Here is a 25,295-nt window from a genome sequence, read left to right as displayed (position 1 = left end):
AAAATGGACCTTGCTAAGCTAATTCTCAGATTCATCTGAAATAGAATCTCCAGGAATAGTTTTCAAAAGACAATGAAGATAAGTGATCCATATCAAGTATCTAAATACACTACAAAGCTTTAATAATTGAAACAGTGTGGTATTGACAGGTAAATAGAAAACAGAACTGAATAGGCAGTCTAGAAACAGATTAATATATATGAACTTTTAATATAATAAATTTTGTATTTCAAATCAGAAAAGGGAGAAAAAATAATATATATGCATATATTATATATATGATTATACCTTAACTGTGACATTCACAAATGTAAATCCCAAATGGATTAAAGAGCTAAACATAATGAACAACAAATTTATAAAACCATCAGAAGAAAATATAGGAAAATATTTATTTTATGATAAGGAGGGTCCCCTTAAACTAAAAACAATATAAAGAATTCATAAATAAAATATACAGGTTGGGTTTCATAAAAATTGAGGCAAATTGGGAGAACATATTTGCAAGACGTATAATTGAAAAAGGCTTAATAAATAATCAGAATGTATAAAAATCAATAAGAAAAAATCCAATCAAATGTGAGAAAAAGATATGAAAATACAAATGTAGAATAAGAACAAAAACAGCCAACATACACGTGAAAAGATTCCCCATCTCATTAGTAATCAGGCAGAATGCAATTTGAAAAGAGTGAGATTTGCCAGTAGATTGGCCAGCACTTTAAAGATGAATGTTCCTTGCTGTTAAAAAGAGGCTGGGGAGATGGACACTCTTGTACCTTCATTACCTCTCTCTTCTACTTTCCCCCTTTCTCACTACAGTCCTGCCATACTGGCCTCCTCGTTTCTCTTAGTACACACCAGCTTTCTGTCCTCTTCTGTTACTTTTACTTGCTGTTCCCTCTACCTTGATCCTTTTCCCTCAGGTATATGTGTGGCTTGCTCCAGTTCTTTCTTCACGCTTTTCTCAGAGATCACCTTTTTTAGCAAGGTACCTGTACCACCTAACTTAAATATGCACCCTGTCCGTTTCACTCCTAATAACTTTTGACCTGCTTCATTTTCCTCCACGTGTTAGATAGGTGGTGGGTGGGTAGCTGGGAGGTAGATAGATAGGTAAGTAGGGAGGTAAGTAAGTAGCCACTGTGCAAATCTTTTTTGAATGACAGAAAAAATACTGCCAGTGGAGAGAGTGTAAATTTGTGCAGATTTTTGGAATATTTTGTACTTAATTAAATACTAAAATATGGGTACTCTCTGACCTAGCAATCCACTTCTACATATCTGTTCTTAATAAATACATTTGTTCACAAAGAAACATGCACAAGGATGAGCATGTACATTCAGTGCAACATTGTTTTTAATAATAAAAAAGAAACAACACAAGTAGCCACCATTGGAAAGAGGTTAAATAAAATGTTGGATATTTATGCAACACAATACAGTGCAGCTGTTATAAAGAACAAGATGGGTCTGTACCCATACATAAAGATATTCCAGTGTTATGATGTTATGTGGAAAACAAATCAAAAAAGTTGCTAAAGTATAATCTCATTTATGGAAAAATAATCCAGTATGTGTGGATATATAGATATAAAGATACAGATAAACACATGCATACATATGAACATATAAATGCAAATTTAATATATAAAGGATACGCACCAAAATTATTAATAATTTATTAGCTTCTCTCTGTGGAGAGGAGTTTGGGTGTGGGAGAGCTGGTACAGGAGTATATCCTATATATTTCCATATTGCTTAGTCTTTTACAATGAGAATATATTCATGTATTACATTTTTAATTAAAAAATAGAATGTCTCCAAGGTTACTCTCTTTCAATGTCAGTCTTACTCATTTGTATCCTGAAATGCTCTCTTGGGTGGCAGTGAATGAGATGAAGTAATGACCAGTGTGCTGGGAATCGCGTTTAGAAGAGCATTGTGCTAGGCAATGTTAGTCAGCCACGGGTGCCCCCATAGAAAAAAAAGGTTGAGAACTGTGTTCATGCCCCATTGTTTCATTTCCTCCAGCAGCACCTAGAAACAAAAGAGCCTTCATTTTTCCTTTACTGTGGTCATGATGTGTCAAAAGTGCAGAAGCGGGTTTTGTTTTTTCTTTTTTTTTTTTTTATTTAGACACATTTCATACCTACAGAATAGTTCTTTGTGCTGTATTCTGAGTAATTTTACATAAAGAAATGCTTCCCTGCTAACATCAAATACAGTGAAATAAATTGCAGGGCTCAGGGTGCATAAATGAGTATGCTGGCTGTCCCGTCTTTTAACTCTCATGTGTGGATCAGAAAATATAATATATAGCACTCTGACTCACCTTTGCAGGAATTTTTAAATGTTTCCTTAGTGCAATTATCCTCAGTTGTTTTATTGGTTCTTTCCAGCTTATACACAAGCATGTGTGTGCTAACACATGAGAACACATACACACACCCATGCGTGCACACACAGACACACTCACACAGCCAGAACTGCCTGTCTGAATCCCAGGCTTTTTTCTGGATAAGCATTGCTTGACCTTGCGTCTTTTCGCCATCGACATCCTTTTAATGACTACGCAGGGTTACAACTCACTGACCCATGGGCCAGTGACAACCTTCTGGGGCAGCTCTGTTTAAATCAGATCCCCTTCTCTTCCTCCTTTTCTCCTTGATTTGACAGGATAGAATTGAGTTGATAAGGTAGGAGAAGGAGGAAAGTGATTTCCATTGAGATGTATTTATAATGATAGAAATAACCAAAATAATAATAATATTATCGAGCACTTGCTATTTGCTAAGCCCTATTCTAGGCACTTTATGGGTCTCATTTCATCTTCGCGATAACCTACAATCCAGATGCTATCATTAGTATTACTATGTCCATTTTACAAATGAAGAAAATAAGGTGTAGATAGATTAAATAACTTGCTCGAAGGTCACACAGCTAGTACAGATATAGTGGCCTATATCCATATCTCCACACATAGTAGATTATTTTTCCACAAATAAGATTATATTTTAGATAGTTTTCCTTGACTTGCTTTTTTCCATCAGGATAGCTTTTCATATGTGTACATACAAACACATCTTATTCTTTATTACAGCTGCACCATATTGTGTTACATAAATATACCATACTATATTTAGCTTCTGGCCATATCCCTCCACTACCATCTCCCTGATGAAATCTGGGGTGTATTTTTCCATGACTTTTTCCTTATTTATACCAACATAAAGGTATACATATACTTACATAGGTGTCTTATTTATGTATGAATTCCCTTCCCTGTATGGTTTTGAGCTAAGATTGGCTACATAGAAATTTGCATGAGATATGAAAGGCAAAAATGAAGCAGCAGGAATGATTAGATTGTGAAGGTTGGTATAGAGTCAGATACTGTAGCAGTTTATACAAATTTTTTGTGGATCTGGTCTCTCACCTTGTTGGCATCAGGTAGCAGCTGAGCCCACAGATTCTGCAGCTCCCACAGGATCTCCTCCTTAAGCTTCTCCTGCTCTTAGGTCACCTGTATGTTCCACTCCATGACTAAGGGCATCATTTCTCCAGCAGGTCACCCATGTCATCAAAGTTGGAGGTTTGAAGGAAGTGAAAGAGCCTCTTGAGTTTCAGTTTGTCCTCCTAGGTTCCAATTTATCCTTGGAATGGCATGCGACTACGTGCCCATCTTTCCCTTCCAACTGCCTATCGTGAAGACTTCAGACCCAACACTGGACACAGAAGCAAGTCATATATAAACTGCTTAACCAGCTCCAACCTTGACCTCGCATGAGGTCAAATCCCTGTGATAAATTCCTCATTCTATACGACACCTAGAAGTTCTCCTTCTCTGATCAAACTTTAATACAGTGTGTCTGTTTTTATCTAAATAGAATCAAATTATACACATTGATCTTTAACTTGCTTTCTTCACTGATAGGCCGTAGAGATTCTTACACGTCGTTACTTCTCTTCCCCCACTCCCATACATTTCTCCATATATATTTACACACAATCACACTAAAATATAAATTTTTTTCACTCTAAGAACCTGATTCTAGAAATATGATTCTAGAACATGAATCTGGAAATCATACATTTTAAGTTTGCATGTTGATTTATTATCTTTCTTTTTGTCTCTTTCTTCTCACCAACTCCTGCCTTAAGTCCCACATCCACCCACTAGACAACTTGCATAACAACTTTATGTATCCTTCTGAATTTTTTTTCATGCTCTTAGATCTATATATGAATTAATAAACACTATTGCTTATATAAAATATAGTTCCCCCACCAAATTGAGCTACAAATTTTTCATATGTTAAATTCTCATATATATTATGATCTATTTCAGGATTTTCTATTCTGTCAACTTATCTATTCTCATGCTGATACCATATTGATTTGATTACAAAAGCTGTACAATATGTTCTTATATACAGTAAAGAACCCCACACACATACACTGTTCTTTTTCATCTTAATTATTGTAGAATATTTATTCTTACATATGAATTTTAAAATAATAGGAGCTATTTTTTTAAATTCTCTTAGGATCCTAATTGGAGGTATACTTTCTTTTATATTAATTTGGGAGAATCACCACTTTATCACCTATTTTTCCTACCCAAGAACATGAAATGTTTTCCCAATTGCTTAAATCTTGTTTCATACCCTTCAGTAAGATGGTATAGTGTTCTTCATATAATGCTGTGCCTTTCTAGTAATTTTATTCCTAGTTGCTTTATACTTTTTTCAGTGTTGTGAACAAAATACTATTATTTTTATATTTTTATTCCTAGGTCTATATTGCTAAAATACAGAAAATACTTGTTTTTAGCATTTATCTTGTATCCAGCCCCCTTAACAGATTATTTTATTAATTCTATCAGTCAGAATTTAGTCAGAGAAGCAGAAAAGCTAGTATCATGAAAAGGGGGTTAATTATAGGAACAAGACCTTACATAATTGTGGGAGATGTTAGGTAATAAAGATCTAAAAAAGGAAGTTGGAGAATTAGAGAAAACTCACTACCCAGCCTTTTTAAAGGCTGTGTTAATGGAAATCTGGAAAGCTAGACATATCCAGGTGCCAGAGAGGAAACATGAAAGCAAAGTGGCAGAAAAGTTTCTGGAAATCTGCACCTCTGCATGGCTCCCACTTCTGGAGTCTTCAGTCAAGCATCTGTTGGAGGGCCTGGGGCTACTTTTGGTCAGTGGGTCTAGCAGCCAGAAGGTAGATTTGAACATGGAGTAGAGGAAAACAATGACAAACTGGAATTCACTGGGCACCTCTGCATCTGTCCTTCATCATATCTGACTGAAAAGAACTTAAGAAATAGTGGCTACTACTCCACTTCCACATTCCAAGTCTCATGTGACTTTAGATTTTGGCCAACTCTTGCACGAAACCACAAAGGGAAAGGCTTCTGAAAAACATAGTCCCCTTTGTAATCTTGTTAATATTAGAACAATCTAGCACACCTGTCTTAGTGGGGTTTTTTCCCAATGCTTATGCATATTACTTATTTTCCTGCCTCCTTGCAGTCACTAGAATCTCCAAGACAATGTTAAAATAAGAATTACTGTCAATGGACCTTTCTAAATAGTTCCTAATTTTAATTTAAATGGATTTAGAGTTCTGTTATTTTAAAATGACATTTTCTTTTGGTTTCTGGAAAACCAACTTTATCATACTTAAGTAGATTCCTTCTGCTTATGACTTATTAGGACTGACTTTTGAATTGTATTAAGTCTTTCAACATCTACATACTGATATAGTAATTTTGTTTTTCCTTTTGGATTTGGTGACAATGAATTACGTTGATAGATTTTCTGGTATTAAAATACTTTTATTCCTGAAATAAACCCTCTTGGTCATAGTGCATTATTATTGCATTGCTAGATTCCATTTGTTACTCCCTTATAACTTTTGCTTTTGTATTAAAAACTGAGATTACCCTTTTAACTTTTTTAATTTAAAAATGCGCCACCAGGGAAGCCCACATGTGTCTTTTTTATTGAAGTATACTTGCTGTACAATATTATGTAAGTTGCAGGTGTACAGTATACTGATTCACAATTTTTAAAGGTTATACTCCATTTATAGTTATTATAAAATATTGGCTATATTCCCCATCCCGTGTTTTACAGTATATCCATGTAGCTTATTTTATACCTAATAGTTTGTACCTCTTACTCTCCTACCACTATATTGCCCCTCCCCACTTCCCTCTTCCCACTGGTAACCACTAGTTTGTTCTCTGTATCTGTGAGACTGCTTTTTGTTGTTGTTATGCTCACTAGTTTGTTGTATTTTTTAGATTACCCATATAAGTGAGATCATACAGTACTTGTCCTTCTCTGACTTATTTCACTTCACGTAATGCCCTCCACGTTCATCCATGTGGCTGCAAATGGCGAAATTTCATTCTTTTTTACGGTTGAGTAGTATTCTGTTGTATGTATGTACTACATCATCTATATCCATTCCTCTGTCGATGGACATTTAGGTTGCTTCCTTATCTTGGCAATTGTAAATAATGCTGCTATGAACATTGGGGTGCATGTATCTTTTCAAATTAGTGTTTTTCTTTCTGGGGGTGATATACACAGGAGTGGAATTGCTGGGTTACATGGTAGTTCCATTTTTAGTTTTTTGAGAAAACTCCATACTGTTTTCCACAGCGACTGCACCAATTTACATTTCCACCAACCAACATGGTACAAGGGTTTCCTTTTCTCCACATCCTCGCCAACATTTGTTATTTATGTTCTTTTTTATGATAACCATTCTGACAGGTGTGGGGTGGTATCTCATTGTGGTTTTGATTCGCATTTTCCTGATGATTAGTGGTGTTGAACATCTTTTCGTGTGCCATCTGCATGTCCTCTTTGGAAATATGTCTATTCAGTTCTTTTACCCATTTTATGTTCAGATTGTTTTTTTGATGTTGAGTTGTATGAGCTGTTTATATACATTGGATATTCATCCTTTGTCAGTCATATCATTTGCAAATATTTTCTCCCATTCAGTAGGTTGTCTTTTTGTTCTGTCGATGGTTTCCTTTGCTGTGCCAAAGTGTTTAAGTTTAATTAGGTCCCATTTGTTTATTTTTGCTTTTATTTCCTTTACTTTAGGAGACAGATCCAAAAAATATTGCTGCAATTTATGGCAAAGAGTGTTCTGCCTAAGTTTTCCTCTAGGAGTTCTATAGTATCCAGTCTTACATTTAGGTATTTAATCCATTTTGAGTTTATTTTTGTATATGGTGTTAGAGAATGTTCTCATTTCATTCTTTTACATGTAGCTGTCCTTATAACTTTTGCTTACATATTAAAAAATGAGATTACCCTTTTTAGATTCATCTGTGTGGATTGTAGAGTATTTTTCTGGGACACTTCACAATGAAGAATCAGTAATTTGAATAGATCATCTGAGGAAATTATAGGTGACAAGCAGGATAGGGAAAGAGGAGGAGATTCAATGTTCACTCTCATGACAGCTTTCCCGTTGCTTGCCCTCTGAGTTCTGAGATAAATTACTCACTGCACAACTGATATGCAGTCTCTCATGTCTTTCTCTTCAGCATGTTTATTATTTCATTACATGCTTATTAATGGGAAGGACCATCTGCTATGACGTTTTCATATAACATTTAATTAGTCATTCATTTGGTGCTGAGAAGATAAAGGAAGGTATTCAATACAAAATGCTTTTCTAACGGTTTTCTCTGATTTCAGTAGGAAATAAGCACTATTTTCTGGTCATCCCCTCAATAAAATTAATATTTATACAATGTTAAAAACATAACTTTGATTCCATAAAGACCTCACTAGGAATCCAAGTTTTTTCATATATGTCAACCACAGTGATTTCAATGTTTGTATCAAGTTCATTCCATGAGCCTGATGTTGTCATTCAATAAAAAATCCGATCTGCTACTTCACGTGTCCTCTAAACATGTAGATTTCCTACTTGAACTACTAAAAAATGCAGGGATCCGTGTACATTTATAATGTGTACAGTCTATTTGATATAAGGGAAAAGGAATAGGTTGCCTTAGTTCTTCTTTCTTGCCTTTGTATAGGGAACAAGTAGATACAGGCTTGTGGGGAAAATGCCAGGCTCATGTTGGAAGGACTCAGAAACAGAGAAAGAACTTTTAGGGGTCAAAGAATCCATAAAGGCAAATTGGTCTGCACCTGCCTCAAGCTGTGGTGTTAATATTAGTAGACAGGATGCTGTAGAAATGAGAGGGAGAAAACTATAAAAAGTGATATTTAAATTGCTGTGAAGCTTGAATTTGAGCCCTTTTCTACTATTCCAGAATCACTACTAATATGAGGGAAGCAGAGAGACCCAAGCCAATGAAAAGCTGTAGGAAGCTGCAGAACACATGAAAATCCCAGCTGGTGAATAAAATCTATCACGTTGGCAAAACAGTGTGAGTGAAAATCTTTTAAACATGCATCAGCTGCAGGGGCTGGATGTTGAGAAATACAAGATTAAGATGATGCTGGGGAAAACTGAGGGTCACTCATGGTCACTCCTCTAAGAAAAGCTTGCCTATGCTGTATTGAGTCACACACCATCAGGGTGATAAGGCAAGCTCAGCTGCTTGAGACACATCTTTCCTATAATGTATATATCGAAAAACACGGCAGAGGTGTTATGGCTCCCTGAATTGAATAATCTCTAAAATGAAGATTCGATATTAAATACTTCTTTTGCTATATTATTAGAGTTATAACAAACCTAAGTTATAACAAACCTAATTCCCTTAAATATATTGTCCTTCATATTAAGCTGGCAATACCATGAAGATAATAACTCAGGTAGAATATTTAACACATATTTATAGATCACCTACTATGTGCAAAACTACAAAGATAAATCAGAGGTGGTCCTGGACTTCCATGAGTAAAAGCTCATGTTCTAGTGAGGGAAATAGACATACATAAATAAATTTAAAACCAAGCCAATTTTAACAAGAATAATAGTAGAGTAGAATTCTATCAGGGTGTGTGGGAGGAGGTGGGGGAGGAAGGGTGAATAAAGATGATAGTTTATATCACATTCCGGTGTGATCTAGGAGTTCTCATCCTGACTGCATTACTAACAAGTTGCATGACATTCAGCAGGTCTCTGGGCCTTCATTTTCTCACCTGTAAAATGAAAGGGTTATTTTATAATGATCTCTAAGGCCCCACTTCAGAACAAAGTCTCTTTAATTTTATTTTCCTATTCACATAGCAGAATGACATGAGTAAAACTGTTCTCCAAAGAAAGCTTAAAAAAAACATTTTGCCATAAAGTAGTTTTGGTAGCAGAGCATTTTACATTTACTTTGTACTGCATGTGTCTTCTTCCTGTACACATGCAAACCTCTCTCAAAGTAGCATATTAGACTCTGGGATAAGAAATATCAAAATATAGAAAAGAACAAAGAATAATATCTCAATCACTTATATTACACATTAAAAAATTAAATGCTAATCATAAAGGTAAAGTCCCCATAACCACCATCCCTCTGTCCAAATCTATTCTTCTCACTGTCTAGAGGCAACTACTACAATTTGCTTTAAATCTGTGCTTCAGATTCATTTATCATATCTTAACATACATTTCTATGCACAAATCCATAAGCTATACATAGATTTTCTCGTATGTTTTTAAATATATGTAATATACTCTATTATTTTGCTTTTTTTACTACTCAGTATTGTATTTTGGACCTACCTATTTGATAGTTCATTCTTTTTACTGCAATATAAAATTCCATCATATCATTTCCCCCTTTTATGGATTTTGGGGTTATTTTCAAATGTTTGATACTACAGTCATTACAATGCTTCAATGAACATATGTGTATAAGGCTCCTTCTGCACATATATGAAAGTTTCTCTCATATATCCTGAAACGGAACAATTTGTTATAGGGGTGTGCATTTCCAAATTTTATTAGGTATTGCCATATGCATTCTGAAGTGGTCATACCAATTTACAATCCCACCAGAGATGCGTGAAGTTCCCATATTCTTACCAACACTTGGTATTGTCTGACATTTAAATTTCTGACAGTATGGATGAAAATGGTATTGCATTATTGTTTTACTAATGAAACCATATTTCGGTTGTGTGTGTTTGTGTGTGTGTGCCTTTGTGACCATCTTGGTCATTAGTTCGGCTGGTTTTTCTGATAAAACCTGCTTGATATAAACTAGATTTTCTTCTTTTTAATTTATTTTTTATTGAAGTATAATTGATTTACAATGTTGTGTTAATTTCTGCTATACAGCAAAGTGACTCAGTTATACACATATATACTTTCTGTTTTATATTCTTTTCCATTATGGTTTATCCCAGGATATTGAATATAGTTCCCAGTGCTATATAGTAGGAACTTGTTGTTTATCCATTCTATATGTAATAGTTTGCATCTATTAACCCCAGATTCCTAGTCCATCCCTCCCCTCTTCCCCCCCACCCCACCGCTTGGCAACCACAAGTGTGTTCTCTATGCCTGTGAGTCTGTTTCTGTTTTGTAGATAGGTTTATTTGTGCCACGTTTTAGATTCCACATATAACGGATAATCATATGGTATTTGTCTTTCTCTTTCTGACTTAACTTAGTATGATAATCTCTAGTTGCATCCATGTTGTTGCAAATGGCATTATTTGGTTTTTTATATGACTAATATTCCATTGTATATATATATACCATATCTTCTTTATCCATTTATCTGTCAATGGACATTCAGGTTGTTTCCATGTCTTGGCTATTGTGAATACTGCTGCTATGAACATATGGGTGCATGTATCTTTTTGAATTATAGTTTTGTTTGGATATATGCCCAGGAGAAGGATTGCTGGATCATAAGATAATTCTATTTTTAGTTTTCTGAGGAGCCTCCATACTGTTTTCCATAGTGGCTGAACCAACTTACATTCCCACCAACAGTGTAGGAGGGTTCCCTTTTCTGCACACCCTCTCCAGCGTTTGTTATTTGTAGACTTTTTTAATGATGGCTATTCTGACTGGTGTGAGGTGGTACCTCATTGTAGTTTTGATCCGCATTTCTCTAATAATTAGTGACGTTGAGCATCATTTCATTTGCCTATTGGCCATTGTACATCTTCTTTGGAGAAATGTCTATTTAGGTCTTCTGCCCATTTTTCGATTGGGTTGTTTGTTTTTTTTCTTTTTGCTGTTGAATTGTATGAGCTGTTTGTATATTTTGGCAATTAAATCCTTATTGGTTGCATTGTTTGCAAATATTTTCTCCCATTCCCTAGGTTGTCTTTTCATTAATTTTTTTTTAAGGTTTCCTTTGCTGTGCAAAAGCTTGTAAATTTGATTAGGTCCCATTTGTTTATTTTTGTTTTAATTTCTATTACCTGGGGAGACTGACTTAAGAAAACATTGGTACAATTTATGTCAAAGAATGTTTTGCCTATCATCTCTTCTAGGAGTTTTATGGTGTCTTGTCTTATATTAAAGTTTCTAAGCCATTTTAAGTTTATTTTTGTGCATGGTGTGAGGGTGTGTTCTAACTTCACTGATTTACATGCAGCTGTCCAACTTTCCCAGCACCACTTGCTGAAGAGACTGTCTTTTTCCCATTTATAGTCTTGCCTCCTTTGTCAAAGATTAATTGACCACAGGTGTGTAGGTTTATTTCTGGGCTGTCTATTCTGTTCCATTGATCTGTATGTCTGTTTTTGTGCCAATGCCACATTGGTTTGATTACTGTAGCATTGTAGTATTGTCTGAAGTCTGGGAGGGTTATGCCTCCTGCTTTGTTCTTTTTCCTTAGGATTGCTTTGGCAATTCTGGGTCTTTTATGGTTCCATATAAATTTTAGGATAATTTGTTCTAGTTCTGTGAAAACTGTCATGGGTAATTTGATAGGGATCACATTAAATCTGTAGATTGCTTTGGGTGGTATTGCCATTTTAACAATATTAATTCTTCCTATCCAACAGCATGGGATATCTTTCCATTTCTTTGAATCATCTTTAATTTCCTTTATTAATGTTTTATAGTTCTCAGCATATAAGTCTGAAAGCATATTTTGGAATATACTTATTAGCCAAGCAGGTTTACTCTTCTGTGAGCTGATGCTCCATTCCTTTTGCCATTCTTCTAATGGTAGCTTGTTTTTCCCACTCATTGATGTTTAGGAGATCTATACCTATACCTATACTTATAACTATACCTATTCCTATACCTATATCTGTATCTATATCTATTTTTATTTCTATATCTATATATATACTCTAGTACCAAGCCTTTATCTTTTTATTTATGGTAGAGATATCTTCTAGTCTGTCATGGACCTAGTAACTTTAGATTTTTTTTTGGTATAGAAGTTTGGATTTTCAAATTTTCTGGTTTGACCTTATTTTAAAATTCTTCCTTACCTTGAAGTAACTCTAGTAGTTTGAGTTTGTTTTTCTCTTTAGTTCTTCAGTCCATCTGGAAAATATTTTGTGTGGATGTTTAGGTAAAGAATCTATTTTTAGCCTCCTATGGATAGGCAGTTGTCCAAAACTATATACTGAAAAATCTGTTCATTCACTCAAAGATTTGTGAAGTCACTTCCTTCAAACACCGAGTCCCCATAGCTGCTTCAGTCTGTCTGTGGGCTCTTTATACTAATCTGTTGATCTAGCTGACTCAATTATATATATTTTTTCATTCTTTAGGTGATTGATGATATTTAGTAAAAGGATACTAGGTTAATGAATAGGTCCTTTTTTTTTTTTTAAAGGAATAAATGAGCCTTTTCTTTTTCTTTCTTTTTTTGGCTGCATTGGGTCTTCATTGCTGTGCACAGGCTTTCTCTAACTGCGGCGAGCAAGGGCTACTCTTTGTTGCAGTGCACGGGCTTCTCACTGCAGTGGCTTCTCTTGTGGCAGGGCACAGGCTCTAGGCATGCGGGCTTCAGTAGTTACAGCACCCGGGCTCTGTAGTTGCATCACGCATGCCCTAGAGCATGCGGGCTTCAGTAGTTGCAGTGTGTGGGCTCCGTAGTTGTGGCACGTGGGCTCTAGGGCATGCAGGCTTCAGTAGTTGTGGTGTGCTGGCTCAGTAGTTGTGGCTCGTGGGCTCTAGAGTGCAGGTTCAGTAGTTGTGGAACACAGGCTTAGTTGCTCCACGGCATGTGGGATCTTCCCAGACCAGGGATCAAACCCATGTCCCCTGCATTGGCAGATGGATTCTTAACCACTGTGCCACCAGGGAAGTCCTAAATATGTTCATTTCTAATACCTCAGTCCAAGGATTTCCCCCGACTCTGCCCTTCTGGGTGTCCAAAGTGTCCTGGGGGCTACTGTGGAGAGAAGTCCTCATAAAGTAGGCAAATTATGACAGAACAAAGACTGTAGCACAAGTGGGGCATTGGACCCACTTGCAATGTAGCTAGGTGGCTTGTCAGCAAGTTCAGGCTGGAGACTGGACAATTCGAAGACAAAATTCTGATCTAAGGGAGTTCTGGCAGTTGCAGTGTGCCACTATGGGATCCTTCTATGGTCTTTTCCTGGCAGCTCCTGGGCAGTAGCCCACCCTCAAATCATTCTCCTGGTTAAGGGTCTTTGGGATGGCTTCTCTTTCTTCCTTCATTTTAGTCTCCACTGCTTCCTCGCTATATCACTCTTTTATCCTCTCTCCAAAGGTTCTATTCTCTTCTTTTCTTTCACAATAGTCCTTGAGGGACAGTTAGAAAGACCATCAGAAATAGAGCCTTGAACAGCCAAATCTCTACAATACAACTAGTTTCCCCTTCCTTGAGGATAATAAAGAAATTTCCAGGAACAAAACTGCCTGATCTCCATTCCCTGGGGAGGAGAGACAGTGTTTTAACACTTGCTTGCAGGATGGTCTAAGTAACTTCTAATTCACAAAAGAAAAGACCAAAGCAACAAAACTGACACTCAACAAATAGTTTACATATAAAAAAAACTAGATTGAAAATTCATTTTCTGCTCCATGTGGTTTAGAAATTTTTCAGGAAGTAGAATGTTTGTTCTGTTGGATATTCTAACACTAATATAGGAAAAACCACTTAATCCTTTTAAGAGAAATTTCTACTCCACTTATACCTCTTGCCAAATCCTTTCAAACTCTTGGACCCCACTTTTCTGAAAGGGAAAGTATCTTGATTGACTCCCTTTCCATTCAACAATGCACTTCCTAGAGTCACTTCCAAGAAAGCAAGTCCTAATTGTACTGCTCAATACTATATAACGACCTAAATGGGAAAAGAATTTGAAAAAGAATAGATACATGTATATGTATAACTGAATCACTTTGCTGTACACCTGAAACTAACACAACATTGCTAATCAACTATACTCCAATATAAAATAAAATGTTAAAAAAAAGATGAAATAAGAAAGTTAAAGTTGTAATGCCTAATAACAGTTGCCAAAAGTTTGTGAAGATTGGCATCCCTGAACAAGTACAACTACAGTAGATTCAACCCCATGCAACATCCAGGGTACACATGAAAATGTTTACACCTGCTCCCATGATGGTAAAGAGCTGGGCATCAAGATTGTAACATACTTTGGACTTATTGAAAAAAATCACAATTAGAAATTAAAGTACTATTATTAATTTCCCAACTTGAATTATTTAATATATGCTTTACTACAGGATACCCATTTACTTTGTTTCTGTGAATTACTGATTTTACAATACCACATGAAGATGTAGACTTACCAGCAATGGATTTTTCTTCACTAGTTACAATAATTAAAATAATACTTTCCCTGGAATTGGGAAATATTTTTAAATTGGGAATTGGGAATGGTATATTCTGAATAAATTTTTCATAACTGGGCACCAAATTTGCCATTGCCGGATATGTTTTATTTGTAAAAATAGGTACAAATCACAAACATTTACACTTACTTATTTGAGTCCATTTATACTTACCAGGGTTTTCTTTTAAAAATCATAAATGACAAAATCAAAGACACTTGAGTTAAAATAACATTCCCACCTCTCTCCTTCCAGAGTTCTCTAACTCAGCACAGTGGTGCTTTTCTGTATGAGTTTTCCTGGGGTCTGCTTTAAAATAAGTGTGGTAAAAAACATAAGTGTGGCCAGCTTATTGCCTGATGGAAATTTTTCTTCATGATAAACATGTTCCCATTGTTCTAGAATTGGGGCAGTATTATAACTTTCTTTCACTCACCATTTCTTAGACTATTCTTGAATTCACCCTATCTTCCATCTTTTTCTCCTTATTATCCTAATTGGCTTTCTAGAAAACTTACAAGAAGCAATTTGAACTCAACAGAATACACATGCACATAAAAAGTCATTTCAAAGGATTAGAGAAAAGGCATTTTAAGACCTCTGGATAGATTGTTTTTTTCAAAACATACTTTTTTGGTTTGTTTTGCCTTTTTCCCTGTTTGATTTCTAAAACATTTATTGAATTCTTTTTCAGGGCACTTTGCTAAGCAGCGTGGGAGATATTAAGTGAACAAGTTGCATTCTCTACCTTTGAAGAACTTTCCACTTATTGGGGAGGTAAAGCATTATATTCTGGCTTCCATTATCTGTATATTAGTGAACTAAGAGAAGCATAAACCAAAGAAATTTATAAAAAATACAAAACTTCTAATTGGGGAAACAAGGGAACGTGTAACTTAAACTGGGTATTAGGGAGTTTTAAAAAGCAGAAATGATAGAGGAAGAAATGGGATTAGCTAAGATATTGGCAGAATAGAAACAAGGGCTTGCAGGAAACACGGAATAGGGCATTTTGAAGGGTAGGATTCCGCAGAGCAATAAAGGTTTAAACCATTGGGAGCCCAAGTTCAAGGGAGCCAAGTATAAATCCACAGAAATTTTAGGCAGGGAATAACAGGTTGGAAGTCTGCTGTGGAACAACTGATTGATAGTGATGCATGAAGTGATATGAAGGGGGTTTGGGGACTTTACTGTATCTTTGTGTGAGATAATGAGGGTTAGACAAATGGCAGTGTAAGAACAGGGAAGAGAGAGGAAGACTGAATAGGGACCTGTGCCAAGGTGGTAGAAGTAATATAGCATAATCCAGTTGCCTGATGGGCAAAAATATTTTTCTGTTATGCCAAATATTTTTTAAAGGTCTTCTTGCTGTGAGTTAAAAATTACATAAATTGTCAGTGAAGTGCTATTACTATTTAATACATTTTAGTTGTCATTTTAACTTCTCTAAGTCTGAGTTTCTTGTAAAATGGGAATGATGATTTTACCTTTCTCATAAGGTTGTTGTGAGGATGAAATAAGATGATGCATGTACAGTCTGTTACTGTGCCTGGCATTCAGAAAATGCTTGATGAATATTTCCTATTATTGTTTAATAATAATATAGCATTAATATTAGTAGGCTGTTTTCAATATAAGGTATATTTTTATATTTTCAACAAACAAAACTTTTTATTGAATGTACGTCAAGTTACTTTGGACAATGTCTGCAATTGTTGACTTCATTTGCAGTTATTAATATTGACTAATATACTTTGATCATTATGGGTGATGTTGACACCAAAGTAGTAATTTTAAGTGTTTTTGATGGTAGATATTGATCTAATCATGTGAACAACACTGATAATAACCTGTCATTATGAGTACTGGATCGATATTTTAACCCATACTTAATAAGGAACAAATAATTTCTACTTCGCTTTTGTATCAATATCTGGAGTTCTTTTCTGTGTTTTCTAGGTTCTATAAAGGAGGCAAAGGTTTTGAAGACTATCAAAGACATCACAATGGTATATTCCTAAGGGATTTAGAGGCTCTTCATCAACCAAAGGAAAAGCACCAGTGAGAGTCAGGATGTGATTCCAGGCAGGTGCCACTACTTATTTAAAATGTGTCAAGGTAAGATGCCTATATATGTTCAGATCTGTGCCAGCAACCATGAAGACACAGAGACTGGAAAGAAGAAACACAGCAGTTTAGTGAGTACTAAGTGTTGTCACATAGGCCATAGCATTTAATCCTGACAATAACCCTGTAAGGCAAGGCTTAATAGGCCCAATAAATGCCAGAAATATGGGTCAAATCCAGGTTCAAAGTTGATACTCTTTCCACAATACATACTTCTCCTCATAACAGGCATACCAATGAGTGCCTTCCTGGAGGGTGTTGTTGCTACATGACCTATTCTCTCAGACCTGACAGATTTTCATCTACATGCATGTTATTTCTCACCAGAATAAACATGATTTACAGAGAACTGAGCCTAAGTAATTTTGCTCAGTTACTCTGTATCAGGAGTCGGCAAACTGTTTCTGTAGACAGATGGCCAGTAGGTTAAGCTTGGGGACCAAACAGTCTCTATTGCAACCACACAATTCTGACAGCCATAGATAATATGTAAATGATTGGGTGGGCATGGCTACATTCCATAAAACGTCATTTACAAAAACTGACAGTAAGCCATATTTGGCACATAGGCTGTAGTTTGGCCAATTCTTGCTCTATACCAAAGGTAGTCATTTTTTACATCATTCAGTCTATATAGTTTCAGAGTGTCAGTGTTCTGTCTCCTATACTCAAAATCTCCTTAGTACTATATGCACCCGTGATTCCCCAGTGTCCCTCACCATAGAAGCCTTCATGTTTTATTACAATTCATCCTTGGAGAAGGGTGTGAAACAAGGACCCAAGCCTGTTGCCCATCACAGTGAAATTTGTGTCATCAGAAGAATATTTATAAAGGCTCTCAGAGAACTCAGAGTTGGTGCCCCACTGCCAGTATCAGAGCTGGCCCCGTGGTAGAAAATCTCATGCAGAGGGTGGGCTCTAATTTCAGAGGATAAGAACCTGGCCTCCCATGGATGTCTCCATTGGAACTATTGATTATGTAGTAGAACAAAATGAGATTGACAACACTTGAGCCACCAGCATCTAAATTCTGTGTAGGAAATTGTATGCCAGTCAACTACACTGATATACCTTCCCATGCTAGCGTGTGTCTTTAACTTTTTTTTCAATTTTTTGGCGGTACGTGGGTCTCTCACTGTTGTGGCCTCTCCCGTTGCGGAGCACAGGCTCTGGATGCGTAGGCTCAGCAGCCATGGCTCACGGGCCTAGCCGCTCCGTGGCATGTGGGATCTTTCCGGACCAGGGCACGAACCCGTGTCCCCTGCATCGGCAGGCGGAGTCTCAACCACTGCGCCACCAGAGAAGCCCTAACATGTGTCTTTAAACACCCCACAACTCTACCAAATTATTCATGTTGACCTGATCTTTCCACTCTTCCTCCTTTTCTAGCACTGTTTTATTTTATATGTATGCCTAGTTGCTTTAGAGATATTCTGCTATGTTTCTGAACTTGGCTTGATCAGGGGTAGTAGGCAGGCTGTGATTGGAATCTTAATAACCTGTCAAAACAGAGCATTTAAATCCTGTTCATGTTATTTTCTTTCCTTCCCATGGAGCACAGATAGCCAGAAAGACAAATAGGAGAGGCCCCTTGGCATTTTTCCCTTGTTTGTGTGATCCTAAGGGTTTTGATGAACTGGACTTTGCAAGGTGCGTTGAGACTGTTCAAGCCAGTTTCAGCTGGATGTGACTTGCTTAATGATTTGGCAAGGATCTGAGGCACTGGAAATCAAAACAAAACAAAAAAGAAAAAAAAAAACTCAGATCAGATCAGCATACATCATAACAATAGAATCATTCAACATCTTACCTGGTTACTTATTATAGGTTGTGCAGTGATAGAAATGGAAATAATTTACTCTGGCCACTTTGTGTTACTGTTAAATCATTTATGTGCTAGGAAAGGGTTTGCAAACTGTCAAGACTCAAAGATTCCCTAACTGCATTCTCCCGAGGAGTTCTCCAACACCATCCCTGGTTCTGATTCATATTTTAAACATTTTCTTAGAATGTGAGCTTTATCATCCGTGTTAAAGTTCAGCAAGGCCTACTTTTCCAGATAGATCACCATCAAGAGATACGGTAATATAAAATAAAGCTACTTCTGACGTTTTGATGGTGAATGATATATGATATAACGTGATATATTATGCTCCTTGTAATAATTTTTAATTTTTGAAATAGCTAATTCTTTGGGGGCCATGTAATATATAATTCCAGAGATTTTAGTGATATCAGGTATCTTTCAAGTATCATTTTAATTGAGCTCTGGGGCTTTTTGTCCCCATCAGCTGTGAATCAGACAGGAGTCCATTAAACCCTATTGAGTGACAAATCATAGGCCAAGGAAAAATTGGTTCAGAAGTCATGCCTGAAGACAAATAAGATTCAGTCCCTGCCTTCAAGGAGCATGTGGTTAAATAGAGAGAGAGAGAAAGTATACAGAAAACTACAAAGTAAAAATGTTATGAATTTAGTAAGAGGCAAAATGTCATAGGAGTTAGAGAGAATGAGTAGTAACAATTATTATTATAGCAGCTACATTTAGTGAGCCGTATTTATTTACTTACTATGTGCTAAGCACTCTTTTTTAAACTTACATATTTTTTTTTAACTTTGAGATATAATCCATTGTACAGATGAGAAAAAGAGGTCCAGAGAAGTTAAGCAACTTGGGCAAGGTTTATAGCTATTACGTGGTAGTCCTGGGTTCACTAAGCAAGACAGTGAAATGATGAAAGTGCATTCCAATACTGGAGAAATTGTATCAGGAGAGATTTAGAGAGGGAGTCTAGTTAATGGAATATTGAAACAATCCATGAGAAATTAAAAAGACAAGACCAGAGTAGTGGCAATGGGGACACCAAGGGGTAGAGGATAAAAGAGGGTGGGATTTCTGTGAGATTTTTGGAAGAAAAGATCACAAATGGGATTTGGTAACTAGTTTCACAATACGGAATATAGGAAAAGTGAGTCAAAGATGACTAAAGTGAGGGCTTCCCTGGTGGCGCAGTGGTTGAGACTCCGCCTGCCGATGCGGGGGATACGGGTTCGTGCCCCGGTGTGGAAAGATCCCACATGCTGCGGAGCGGCTGGGCCCGTGAGCCATGGCCGCTGGGCCTGCATGTCCGGAGCCTGTGCTCCGCAATGGGAGAGCCCACAACAGTGAGAGGCCCACGTACCACAAAAAAAAAAAAAAAAATTACTAAAGTGTTTTGAGCTCCAATGATTAGAAGTAGGGAAGGGAGATTTTAGGGGATTAACCAGATCACATTGTGCTCATTTCTCTTTTCCCAGCCCTCTTTGCATTGTATCTGTAACTATTCGTTTCTGGGTCTCTCTCCTCCATTAATTTTGAGCTCCTTATGCGTCATGATTTATATAGGCCCAGCACTCAGAACAGTGCTCCAGGCATAGTTAAGTCTTCCATAAACATTCCTTTGGAATAAACTTTAAACATAGTATTTAGAAGTCCTCATTGAATAGACAAATATGAGTGTTTAGTAGGCAGTTGGAAATAAAGAAAGGACATTTTAAATGGTATCAGAGCTGTAGAAGTAGATTTTGACTATCAGAAAGAGACAATATTTGAAATCCTGAAAACGGGTTAATACTTCGGATGAGAATATGAAAGAGACAGCAAACTGAGTGGAACTGAGGGTTAAAGAAAACAATAAGAGGCAAGAGGAAGACAGGAATCGAAACAGGATTCAAAAAGAGATTTTATTTAAAGGAATGGCTAATCATTAATGTCAAATGCTAAAGCTTCTGATGGTCTGTAAGAATCCAGAGGAAATTTCTGTTTTCTTATTACCCATTTTATACTTGCTGTAATGGAATATTATATTTGAAGAGGTAGTACAGATGTTATATTAATTAGAAGGCTTATTAGAAGGCTTATTGCTCCCTTTTAATAGATGTGTGTATACTCCTCAGGGGAAAGGAAAACATTTGCATAGATAATCAGTCAGATGAAAAATAATTAATACATTACATGAGTTCATCATAAGCTATCCCATTTCAAACCACCCTCATTTAATCACCGGATGTGAAATAACCATTAACTTAAACTTACTTGAAGTTTACCATTGTGACTTTCGTACTGCCTACTATATTACAATGCCAGGTATTCTCCATTAAAGATCTCTGTTTCTGATCTCTCAGCATTTCCTATACATTTTCCCTTTTAGACAAAAGGATTATATGTTTTGGATGAGTTCTGAAGTCATTTGTTTGGAAGAAATTCAGCAGGGTGACTATTTAAGTCTTGTATTTGCATTTGAAATACTTAAAATGTACTCATCATCCAGCCCTCCTTAATGTACTGAATTATGAAAACTGACTCCAAACGTCCTGCATATGTTATTTTGAAAATACAGTTGTTTTGTTGCTGTTCTTTTCAAACAATCACAAAATACCTCATCTTCTTAGTCAGCTGTGAACTCAGACCATTAATGAAAAAGAATAAGTAAAGTTATTAGCATTTCAAGTATATTATTCTTATAATATATCATAAGAATAAACAGTAGAGGACTTTATTAGGTAAGATATGACATATCCACTCAGCTATGCTATGTCTTGTCAGATAATTGATACATTATAAGAAATTATCTCTATCCATGCATCCTGGAGTATACATTTCTCCTCAGACTCAGAATAGAAACCCTAGAATGATTATCTTTTACAAATCTATTCTGCATTATAACTAAAATAACATATTAATAGCTATAGATGGAAATTTTAACAACTCAATAGGTGGAGCAAAATCTAGGTTACACACTTCAAAGAAATAATTAGTGATATGGAGGACAGTGGTGAGATATTCACAGAAAAACAAGGAAATAACATATAGGTAAAAACAGTTAAGATATAGAGGATATATTGAGAGGCTCCAAGCCACATCTAAAAATAGATCCACAGGAAATGAATAAGAGGAAAGAAGGAAAAAACTATATTTGAAGAGGTAATAACTTGTAAATTTCCAGAATTCAAAAATCAGTGGCCTTCACATTTAAATATACCTTGAGGGACTTCCCTGGTGGTGCAGTGGTTAAGAATCTGCCTGCCAAAGCAGGGGACACAGGTTCAATCCCTGGTCTGGGAAGATCCATGTGCCACAGAGCAGCTAAGCCCTTGCCACAACTACTGAGCCTGCGCTCTAGAGCCTGTGAGCCACAACTACTGAGCCCGCGTGCCACAACTACTGAAGCCCACACACTCTAGGGCCCACGCGCTGCAACTATTGAAGCCCGCGCACCTAGAGCCCGTGCTCTGCAACAAGAGAAGCCACCGCAATGAGAAGCCAGTGCACTGCAATGACGAGTAGCCCCTGCTCACCGCAACTAGAGAAAGCCCGCATGCAGCAACAAAGACTCGACACAGCCAAAAATAAATGTAAAATTTTTTTTAAAATGTACCTTGAATAGAGAGCAGGATAAATAAGTGTAAAATCACATCAAGTCACATTATAATGGATCTGTAGAGCATAAAGGATAAAGAAGAATCTTAAAAGCTACCACAGAGAAAAGGTAGATTACCTTAAAAAGGAAAATCAGTTTAGACTTCCAGAAATCTTCTCAACAGAAACAATAAATGCTAGAATATAATGGTGCTGGGGAGAAATAATGTTCAATTTAGAATTTTATACTCATCTGTATCAACATTCAAAAAGGAGAGCAAAAGTACAGACATTCACTACACAACCATAAAAAGATACAAGTATATAAAAAACAAAGTTAACCCAGAGGGAAACATGGGATATACGAAAGTACAGCAAGCATAAAAATTGATAAATGTTATTAGTGGGCAATCATAGAAAGACTTAGTAATTTTTCAGTTTCAAAAAGCTTCATCCAAAATTATAGACAATAATAACAAGATGGTGGATGGTTATTGTTTAATAGGTAATTAAAGTACAAAAAGATCTATGTCCGGGACTTCCCTGGTGGCGCAGTGGTTGAGAGTCCGCCTGCCAATGCAGGGGACACGGGTTCGTGCCCCGGTCTGGGAAGATCCCACATGCTGCGGAGCGGCTAGGCCCGTGAGCCATGGCCGCTGAGCCTGCGTGTCCGGAGCCTGTGCTCTGCAACAGGAGAGGCCACAACAGTGAGAGGCCCGCGTACTGCAAAAAAAAAAAAAAAAAAGATCTATGTCCTATACAAGAGGAAGAGAAACACATCTAAGAACTTGATATTTTAGACCTTAAGAAACTTTATTTATAAATTAATATTATAGTTTTCAAACCTAAAATGGAAAAAGGAGAATGAGGAAAAATTTATCAATATTGTACACAGATAAAAAGGAGAGAAAAGCAAGGCAAATAGAAAACACAAAATACTGCTCAGAAATGAGGTCAGATATATCAGTAATCACAATAAATATGTAACAGGTTTATTGAACATGCTGGACTCAGTAAAATGAAATCAAGAAATAGTCTTGTTTTCCTTTCACTAATTCATTTCAGACTTCTGTCTGATCTGCTTTCTCCTAGATAGATCTCATAGCTTTTTGTCACTTTCAGATATTAATAGATATGCTTCATTTTCAGTAGTAAAAAAGCCTAGTCTACTCTAAATAGAAACTTCAGTCTCTCATTCAACTTAAAGCTTCTGTCCCTCTGCTATCCCTTCTGCAGCTCAGACCTAACCAAGACATAGGAACTTGCAGTGGGGGAGTAGTCTCATATTTTGTTCTTTTATGATTCCCCTCTGCTCTTGTTCCCCTTCCTTTAATCTGGGCTACCTTAGCCCCTCCAAGGCTGAAGTGGAAAGATATGGGGAAAGGTAACAGAGAATTCTATTATAGGTGTCATATGCCTGAGCATAAGAGATGTCGGAAGGCTGGCTGGTTGGCTGTCATAGAGTGCAAAACAGAAAACAATTAACAAAATGGCAATGGAAAGTATTTTATCTATCAATAATTCCTTTAAATGTAAATGGATTAAACTCCCCACTCAAAAGGTATAAAGTGGCTGAAAGGATTAAAAAACAAGATCCAGTGATATGCTTATCTACAAGAGACTCACTTTAGATATAAAGACACAAATAACCTGAAAGGGAAGGGATAAAAAGAGATGATTAAAAGCAACACTACAAAGGAAATTTTAAAATATTTAAATATGAATGCAAATTAAAGTACCATATGTTAAAATTCATGTACTATAGGGACTTCTCTGGTGATTCAGTGGCTAAGACTCCTGGCTCCCAAGGCAGTGGGCCTGGGTTGAATCCCTGGTCAGAGAACTAGATCCCACATGCTGCAACTAAGAGTTCACATGCCACAACTAAAGATCCTGCATGCCGCAACTAAAGATCCTGCATGCTGCAACAAAGATCCAGCATGCTGCCCAGCACAGCCAAATAAATTAAATAAATAAATAAATATATTTTTTAAATTCATGTACTATAACTAAATGGTAATCAGATGGAAATGTATGGCTTTAGATGGATTTGTGAATAACAAGACAGATTGAAACTAAATGACTTATGTGTTCCACTCATGAAGCTAGAACAGAATAAACTGAAAGAAAGTAGAAGGAAATAATATAATACAGATAAAAGCAGAAATTAATAACATTAAAAACAGAGAAATAATAAGAGGATCAACAAACTAAAAAATAGTCTTAAAAATACTAAAACAGAAAAACTTATAGCAAGAATAATCAAGAAACCAATATAAAAAACATAGATTAAAAAAAGGATAAAAATAGAACAAACGTATGGATATATAGAGAATTTTAAAAGCACTTATGAATAACTTTATGCCAGTAAATTTGGAAACATTTTGAAATGGACTTTTTTTAGAAAATACAAATTATAAAAATGATTCAAGAAGAAATTAAAGTTTTCATAAACCAATAATCATTAAAGAAATTGAATTGGTAATCAAGGACTCCCCTACAAAAGACTTCAAGCCCTGACAGTTTTACCAAATATTTAAGGACAGTTAGTTCCTATTTCATACAAACTTGTCCAGAAAATAGTCAAAATTTAAGGTATACTAAATTCATCTTATGAAGCTAGAATAATTTCGGTACATAAATGAAAAAGACTGTGTAAGAAAAGAAACTGTTAGTCCAATTGCATTTATGAATATGAATCCAAATCCTAAATAAAACAAAAACAAATCAAATTCAGACAGGCAAAGTAAAGTTTATACCAGGAATACAAGGATTGTATAATATTTGAAAATACAGTGGTGGTGTTTATCATGTAAACCAAATAAAGGATAAAAGCCATACAGTCATCAAAATAAATGCAGGAGAAATGTCTATTTAGGTCTTCTGCCCATTTTAGGATTGGGTTGTTTGTTTTTTTGATATTGAGCTGCATGAGCTGCTTGTAAATTTTGGAGATTAATCCTTTGTCAGTTGCTTCATTTGCAAATATTTCCTCCCATTCTGAG

At 36.1% G+C, this 25,295-nt stretch overlaps 1 long non-coding RNA gene across 1 annotated transcript in view; it reads left to right on the top strand.

The window, feature by feature from the left end:
- LOC117202631 (uncharacterized) overlaps nt 1-25,295 on the top strand; it is a 67,535-nt gene that overhangs the window by 4,953 nt on the left and 37,287 nt on the right. Inside the window, exons 2-4 of the long non-coding RNA XR_004485118.2 lie at nt 8,326-8,442; nt 15,460-15,542; nt 16,725-16,883. This is a non-coding gene — a long non-coding RNA (uncharacterized LOC117202631). The remainder of the gene's footprint in view (nt 1-8,325; nt 8,443-15,459; nt 15,543-16,724; nt 16,884-25,295) is intronic.

The sequence above is a fragment of the Orcinus orca genome, chromosome 20 (assembly GCF_937001465.1).
Source record: "Orcinus orca chromosome 20, mOrcOrc1.1, whole genome shotgun sequence".
Classification (NCBI taxonomy): domain Eukaryota; kingdom Metazoa; phylum Chordata; class Mammalia; order Artiodactyla; family Delphinidae; genus Orcinus; species Orcinus orca.
This window is presented reverse-complemented; position numbering and strand designations above follow the sequence as displayed.